Raw genomic sequence first — 8,565 nt, forward strand, 5'->3', positions numbered from 1 at the left:
GATCTCAGCTCACCGTAACCTCCGCATCCTTAGTTCAAGTGATTCTCCTGCCTCAGCCTCCCAAGTAGCTGGGATTACAGGCATGCGCCACCATGCCCAGCTAATTGTTTTTTATTTTTAGTAGAGAAGAGGTTTCTCCATGTTGATCAGGCTGGTCTCAAACTCCTGACCTCAGGTGATCTGCCTGCCTTGACCTCCCAAAGCGTTGGGATTACAGGTGTGAACCACTGAGCCCTGACATGTGCAGACTTTTAAATTACATTTTAACCCCGTTTTCTTTTAGTTGGATTAGGTTGAGCTTGCTTTCTCTTCTGAGACACAAAGTAAACTTATTTTTCAATGTCATTTTTTAAAACATCTGCCTACATTTCATATTATAATCAATGTTATGATGGACAACCTTGAAGAAATACATTTTGGGAAAGGTAAAATGATTTACTTGTTATAAATTTAGAATTATTGTAGAATAAAAATAGAATTTTTGATTGCCAGATAGTTTATGTCAGTTTATTCTCTTACCAGCAGTGTATGAGGAAATGTTTCTATGTGTGTGCATTGATGTTTTTTTTTCCAGTGAGAGGAGATAGATTATTGAAAGCTATTCAGTTACAGAGTAGGGAATCCTCAGAAAGCAAATAGAGGAACACACTATCTTTTTTATGAGGTTTTTAATACTATCTACGTAAAGACTAAACTGAGCTGTGCCTACATGCAAGTGAGCTGACAGCATGACACAATTTATTATTCTCTTGATTTAAAGAAAACTATCCTTGACATTTTAGTGCATAAGTACATCAAAGCATGACTATACTTATCTTGAAAGCATATATTGTTATGTGTACTGAGACATCTGGACTTTATGTTGCAGGAATTTGTTCTTGCAGGAATTACCATGCTGGTTCCTTAGCTGTAACCATCTTAGCACCATGGATTGTGACTGGCAAGGAATGTGCCTTGCTATTCTCAAGTTGGAGTTGACTTTAAAATGGGGTCACTGTAGCTCTCCTGGGCTCCTGTTTCCCTAATAGCATGAGCTCAGGAGTTCGAGGCCACATTGAGCTGTGATTATAATACTGCTGTCCAGCCTGGGCAGCAGCAAGACACCATCTTAAAAAATATTTAATAGACTTCTGTTATTCTTAATGTAGCACTTTAAAAAAAATTAAGGTCTGGGATACATGAGCAGAAGTGCAGGTTTGTTAGTCAGTATACATGTGCCATGGTGGTATGCTGCACCTGTCAACCCGTCATCTAGGTTTTAAGCACTGCCTGCATTAGGTATTTGTTCTAATGCTCTCACTCCCCTCCCCCACCACTCCCCTGACAGGCTGTGGTATGTGATGTCCCCCTCCCTGTGTCCATGTGTTCTCAGTGTTCAACACCCACTTATGAGAGAGAACATGTGGTATTTGGTTTTCTGTTTCTGTGTTAGCTTGCTGAGGATGATGGCTTCCAGCTTCATCCATGTTCCTGCAAAGGACATGAACTCATTCTTTTTTATGGATGCATAGTATTCCATGGTGTATATGTGCCACATTTTCTTTATCCAGTCTATCATTCATGGGCATTTGGGTTGGTTCCAAGTCTTTGTTACTGTGAATAGTGCTGTAATACACATATGTGTGCATGTGTCTTTATAGTAGAATGATTGATAATCCTTTGGGTATATACCCAGTAATGGGATTCCTGGGTCAAATAGTATTTCTGGTTCTAGATTCTTGAAGAGTAGCTACACTGTCTTCCACAATGGTTGATCTAATTTACACTCCCACCAACACCGTAAAAGCGTTCCTATTTCCCTTTTTTTTTTTTTTTTTTTTTTTTTTTTTTTTTTTTTTTTTTTTTTTTTTTTGAGACGGAATCTCACTCTAGTCACCAGTCACCCAGACTGGAGTGCAGTGGCGCAGTGTTGGCTCACTGCATCCTCTACCTCCCAGATTCAAGTGATTCTCTTACCTCAGCCTCCTGATTAGATGGGATTACAGGCATGTGCCACCGTGTCTGGCTATTTTTTAGTAGAGACTGGGTTTCACCATATTGGTCAGGCTGGTCTCAAACTCCTGACCTCATGATCCACCCATCTTGGCCTCCGAAAGTGCTGGGATTACAGGTGTGAGCCACCATGCCTGTTTCCTGACTTTTTAATTTTTTAAAATTTTTATTTTTTATTTTAAAAAAATCATTATACTTTAAGTTGTGGGGTACATTTCAGTTCTTGCAGGTTTGTTACATAGGTATACACATGCCATGGTGGTTGTTTACTGCATCCTTTGCCCCGTCATCTACATGAGGAATTTCTCCTAATGCTATCCCTCCCCAATACACCCACCCCCTGCTATTCCTTCCCTGGCCCCCACCCCCAGGCCCCGGTGTGTGATATTCCCCTCCCTGTGTCCATGTGTTCTCATTGTTCAACACCCACTTATGAGTGAGAACATGCGATGTTTGGTTTTCTGTTCTATCAGTATGCTGAGAATGGTTTCCAGTTTCATCCATGTCCCTGCAAAGGACATGAACTCATCCTTTTTTATGGATACATAGTATTCCATGGTGTATATGTGCCACATTTTCTTTATCCAGTCTATCATTCATGGGCATTTCGGTTGGTTCCAAGTCTTTGCTATTGCGAACAGTGCTGCAATAAACATACATGTGCATGTGTCTTTATAATACAATGATTGATAATCCTTTGGGTATATACTCAGTAATGGGATTTCTGGGTCAAATGATACTTCTATTTCTAAATCCTTGAGGAATCACCACACTGTCTTCCACTGGTTGAATTAATTTATACTCCCACCAACAGTGTAAAAACGTTCCTATTTCTCCACATCCTCTCCAGCATCTGTTGTCTCCTGATTTTTTAATGATCGCCATTCTAAGTGGCGTGAGGTGGTATTTAAATGTGGTTTTGATTTGAATTTCTCTAATGACCAGTGTTGATGAGCTTTTTTTCATGTTTGTTGGCTGCCTAAATGTCTTCTTTTGAAAAGTGTCTCTTCATATCCTTTGCCCACTTTTTGATGGGTTTGTTTTATTCTTGTAAATTTGTTTAAGTTCTCTGTAGATTCTGGATATTAGCCCTTTGTCAGATGGGTAGATTGCAAAAACTTTTTCCCATTCTGTTGGTTGCTGGTTCACTCTATTGATAGTTTCTTTTGCTGTGCAGGAGCTTTAAGTTTAATTAGATCCCATTTGTCTATTTTGGCTTTTGTTGCCATTGCTTTTGGTGGTTTAGTCATGAAGTCCTTGCCCATGCCTATGTCCTGCATGGCACTGCCTGGGTTTTCTTATAGAGTTTTTATGGTGTTAGGTCTCATGTTTAAATCTTTAATCCATCTAGAGTTAATTTTTGTAAAAGATGTAAGGAAGGGATCCAGTTTCAGCTTTCTGCATATGGCTAGCCAGTTTTCCAAACACCATTTATTAAATAGGGAATCTTTTCCCCATTGCTTGTTTTTGTCAGGTTTGTCAAAGATCAGTTGGTTGTAATTGTGTGGCATTCTTTTTGAGGCCCCTGTTCTGTTCCATTGGTCTATATCTCTGTTTTGGTACCAGTACCATGCTTTTTTGATTACAGTAGTCTTGTAATCAAGGCAGCGTGATGTCTCCAGCTTTATTTCTTTGCTTAGGATTTTCTTGGCTAGGTGGGCAATTATTTTGGTTCCACATGAACTTTAAGGTCATTTTTTCCAATTCCATGAAGAAAGTAATTGGTAGCTTGATGGAGATACCACTGAATCTATAAATTACTTTGGGCAGTATGGCCATTTTCACGATATTGATTCTTTGGCATGGAATGTTTTTCCATTGTTTGTGTCCTCTCTTATTTCCTTGAGCAGTGGTTTGTAGTTCTCCTTGAATAGGTTCTTCACATCCCTTGTTAGTTGTATTCCTAGGTATTTTATTCTCTTTGTAGCATTTGTGAATGGGAGTTCACTCATGATTTGGCTCTCCGTTTATCTAGTATTGGTGTATAGGAATGCTTGCAATTGTTGCACGTTGGTTTTTTAACCTGAGACTTTGGTGAAGTTGCTTATCGGCTTAAGGAGATTCTGGGCTGAGATGAAGGGGTTTTCTAAATATACAATCATGTCATATGCAAACAGTGACAGTTTGACGTTCTGTCTTCCTATTCTAATACCTTTGTTTCTTTCTCTTGCCTGATGACCCTAGCCAGAACTTCCAATGCTATGTTGAATGGGAGTGGTGAGAGAGGGCATCCTTGTCTTGTGCCAGTTTTCAAAGGGAATGCTTCCAGTTTTTGCCCATTCAGAACAATATTGGTTGTTGGTTTGTCATAAATAGCCCTTATTATTTTGAAATACAATGCATCAATGCCTAGTTTATTGAGAGTTTTTAGCATAAAGTGCTGTTGAATTTTGTCAAAGGCCTTTTCTGCATCTATTGAGATAATCATGTGGTTTTTGTCTTTGGTTCAAACCAGTTTATGTGATGGATTACGTTTATAGATTTGTGGATGTTGAACCAGCCTTGCATCCCTGGGATGAAGCTGACTTGATCATGATGGATAAGCTTTCTGATGTGCTGTTGGATTTTGTTTGCCAGTATTTTATTGAAGATTTTTGCATCAATGTTCATCATGGATATTGGCCTGAAATTTTCTTTTTTAGTTGTGTCTCTGCCAGGTTTTGGTATCAGAATGATGTTGGTCTCCTAAAATGAGATAGGGAGGATTCCCTCTTTCTGTATTCTTTGGAATAGTTTCAGAAGGAATGGTACCAGCCCCTCTTTGTACCTGTGGTAGAATTTGGATGTGAACCCATCTGGTCCTGGACTTCTTTTGGTTGGTAGGCTATTAATTGCTGCCTTAACTTCAGACCTTGCTATTGGTCTATTCAGGAATTCAACTTCTTCCTGGTTTACTCTTGGAATGGTTTAAGTGTCCAGGAATTTATCCATTTCTTCTAGATTTACTGGTTCATTTGCTTAGAAGAGTTTGTAGTAATCTCTGATAGTAGTTTTTATTTCTTTGGGATCAGTGGTGATATCCCTTTTATTATTTTTTATTGCATCTATTTGCTGCTTCTCTCTTTTTTATTAGTCTGGCTAGCGTTCTATTTTGTTGATCTTTTCAAAAAACCAGCTCCTGAATTTAGTGATTTTTTGAAGGATTTTTTTGTGTCTCTATCTCCTTCAGTTCTGCTCTGATCTTAGTTATTTCTTGTCTCCTGCTAGCTTTTGAATTTGTTTGATCTTGCTCCTCTAGTTATTTTAATTGTGACATTAGGTTGTCAATTTTATATATTTCCTTGCTTCTCTGGTGGGCATTTAGTGCTATGAATTTCCCTCTACACACTGCTTTAAATGTGTCCCAGAAATTCTGTTACATTGTGTCTTTGTTCTCATTGGTTTTGAAGAACATCTTTATTTCTGCCTTCATTTCATTATTTATCCAGTAGTCATTCAGGAGCAGGTTGTTCAGTTTCCATGTAGTTGTGGGGTTTTGAGTGAGTTTCTTAATCCTAAGTTCTAATTTGATTGCAGTGTGGTCTGAGAGACTGTTATGATTTCTGTTCTTTTGCTGAGGAGTGTTTTACTTCCAATTATGTGGTCAATTTTAGAATCAGTGCAATGTGGTGCTGAGAAGAATGTATATTCTGTGGTTTGGGGTAGATAGTTCTGTAGATGTCTATTAAGTCCAGTTGGTCCAGATCTGAGTTCAAGTCCTGGATATCCTTGTTAATTTTCTGTCTTGTTGATCTGTCTGGTATTGACAGTGGGATATTAAAGTCTCCCACTATTATTGTGTGGGAGTCTTAAGTCTCTTTGTAGGTCATGAAGAACTTGTTTTATGTATCTGAGTGCTCCTGTATTGGGTGCACATATATTTAGGATAGTTAGCTCTTCTTGTTGCATGAATCTCTTTACCATTATGTAGTGCCCTTTGTCTCTTTTGATCTTTGTTGGTTTAAAGTCTGTTTTATCAGAGACTAGGATTGCAACGTATCCTCCCCTCCCACCCCCAATTACTTGATAAATCTTCCTCCATCCCTTTATTTTGAGCCTATATGTCTTTGCAGGTGAGATGGGTTTCCTGAATACAGCACACCAATGGGTCTTGATTTTTATCCAATTTACCAGTCTGTGTCTTTTGATTGGGGCATTTAGCCAATTTAAATTTAAGGTTAATATTGTTATGTGCGAATGTGATCCTGCCATTTTGATGCTAGCTGGTTGTTTTGCCTGTTAGTTGATGCAGTTTCTCCATAGTGTCGATGGTCTTTACAGTTTGGTCTGTTTTTGCAGTGGCTGGTACTGGCTGTTCTTTTCCATGTTTAGTGCTTCCTTTAGGAGCTCTTGTATGGCAGGACTGGTGGTGACAAAATCTCTCAGCATTTGCTTGTTGGTAAAGGATTTTATTTCTCCTTCACTTATGAAGCTTAGTTTGGCTAGATATAAAATTCTGGTTTGAAAATTCTTTTCTTTTAGGATGTTGAATATTGGTCTCCACTCTCTTCTGGCTTGTAGAGTTTCTGCCGAGAGATCTGCTGTGAGTCTGATGGGCTTCCCTTTGTGGGTAACCCAACCTTTATTTCTGGCTGCCCTTAGCATTTTTTTCCTTCATTTCAACCCTGGTGAATCTGACGTTTATGTGCCTTGGGGTTGCTCTTCTCAAGGATTACATTTGTGGTGTTCTCTGTATTTTCTGTATTTGAATGTTGGCCTGATTTGCTAGGTTGGGGAAGTTCTCCCAGATAATATCCTGAAGAGTGTTTTCCAACTGGGTTTCATTCTCACAGTCACTTTCAGGTACACTGATCAAATGTAGATTTGGTCTTTTACATAATCCCATATTTCTTGGAGGCTTTGTTCATTTCTTTTCATTCTTTTTCGTCTAATCTTGCCTTCTTGCTTTATTTCATTGAGTTGATCTTAAATCTCTGATATCCTTTCTTCTGCTTGATCGATTTGGATATAGAAACTTGTATATGCTTCACGAAGTTGTCATGCTGTGTTTTTGAGCTCCATCAAGTCGTTTATGTTCTTCTCTATGCTGGTTGTTCTAGTTACCATTTTGTCTAACCTTTTTTCAAGGTTCTTAGTTTCCATGCATTGGGTTAGAACGTGCTCCTTTAGCTTGGAGAGGTTTGTTATTACTTACCTTCTAAAGCCTGCCTCTGTCAATTCGTCAAACTCATTCTCCATCCAGTTTTGTTCCCTTGCTGGTGAGGGGCTGTGATTCTTGGAGGAGAAGAAGTGTTCTGGCTTTTGGCGATTTCAGCGTTTTTGCCCTTGTTCTTTCCTTTCTTTGTGGATTTGTTTACCTTTGGTCTTTGAAGTTGGTGACTTTTGGATGGGGTTTCTGAGTGGATGTCCTTTCTATTGATGTTGAAGCTATTTCTTTCTGTTTGTTAGTGTTCCTTCTAACTGTCAGGCCCCTCTGCTGCAGGTCTGCTGGAGTTTGCTGGAGGTCCACTCCAGACCCTGCTTGCCTGCGAATCACCTACAGGGGCTGCAGAACAGCAAAGATTGCTGCCTGTTCCTTCCTCTGGTAGCTTCGTCCCAAAAGGGTACCTGCCAGATGTCAGCCAGAGCTCTTCTGTATGACGTGTCTCCCTGTTAGGATATACGGGGGGTCGGGGAGCCACTTGAGGAGGCAGCCTGTCCCTTAACAGAGCTCATGCAGTGTGCGGGGAGATCTGTTTCCCTCTTCAGGGCTACCAGGAAGGGACATTTAAGTCTGCTGAAGCAGAACCCACAGGTGCTCTATCCCAGGAATGTGGGTGCTCTATCCCAGGAATGTGGGGGCTTTGTAAGTCCCCAATGGGCTGCTGTCTTTTTTTCAGAGATGCCTGCCCAGCAAGAAGGGAATCTACCTGACAGTCTGGTGCAGAGGCTTTGCTGAACTGCTGTGCTGGGCTCCACCCAGTTGCTGTGTAAACTTCCCCACAGCTTGGTTTACACAGGCAATATTGAAACCACCTGCCTGAGCCTCAGCAATGTGGGTGCCCCTCCCCCCACCAAGCTCCAACTTCCTGGGTTAAGCTCAGACTGCTGTGCTGGCTGTGAGAATTTCAAGCCAGTGGATCTTAGCTTGCCAGTCTTCGTGGGGGTGGGGCCCGCTGAGCCAGCTCACTTGGCTACCTGGCTTCAGCCCCCTTTTACAGGGGAATGAGCAGTTCTGTCTTGCTGGTGTTCCAGGCGCCACTTGACTAAACGGCTGCCCAGTTTTGTGCTGGAAACCTGGGGTGCTGGCATTGTAGGTGCTAGAGGGAATCTCCTGGTCTGCAGGTTGTGTAGACCATGGGTAAAGCGCAGTATCTGAGCTGGAGTGCCAGTGTCCAGAAAAGTTCCTAATGGCTTCCCTTGGCTGAGAGAGAGAGTTCTCTGGCCCCTTGTGCCTCCTGGGCGAGGTGATGCGCCACCCTGCTTTGGCCTGCCCACCTTCAGCTGTTCCCACTGTTTAACCACTCCCAATGAGATGAACCTGTTACCTCAGTTGGAGATGCAGAGATCCCTCTCTTCTGGTGCCCTCTCACTGGGAATTGCAGACTGGAGCTGTTCCTATTCAGCCATCTTTTTTTTTTTTTTTTTTTTTTT

The sequence above is a fragment of the Cebus imitator genome, unplaced genomic scaffold, assembly GCF_001604975.1.
Source record: "Cebus imitator isolate Cc_AM_T3 unplaced genomic scaffold, Cebus_imitator-1.0 Scaffold380, whole genome shotgun sequence".
In the NCBI taxonomy this organism is placed as follows: Eukaryota; Metazoa; Chordata; class Mammalia; order Primates; family Cebidae; genus Cebus; species Cebus imitator.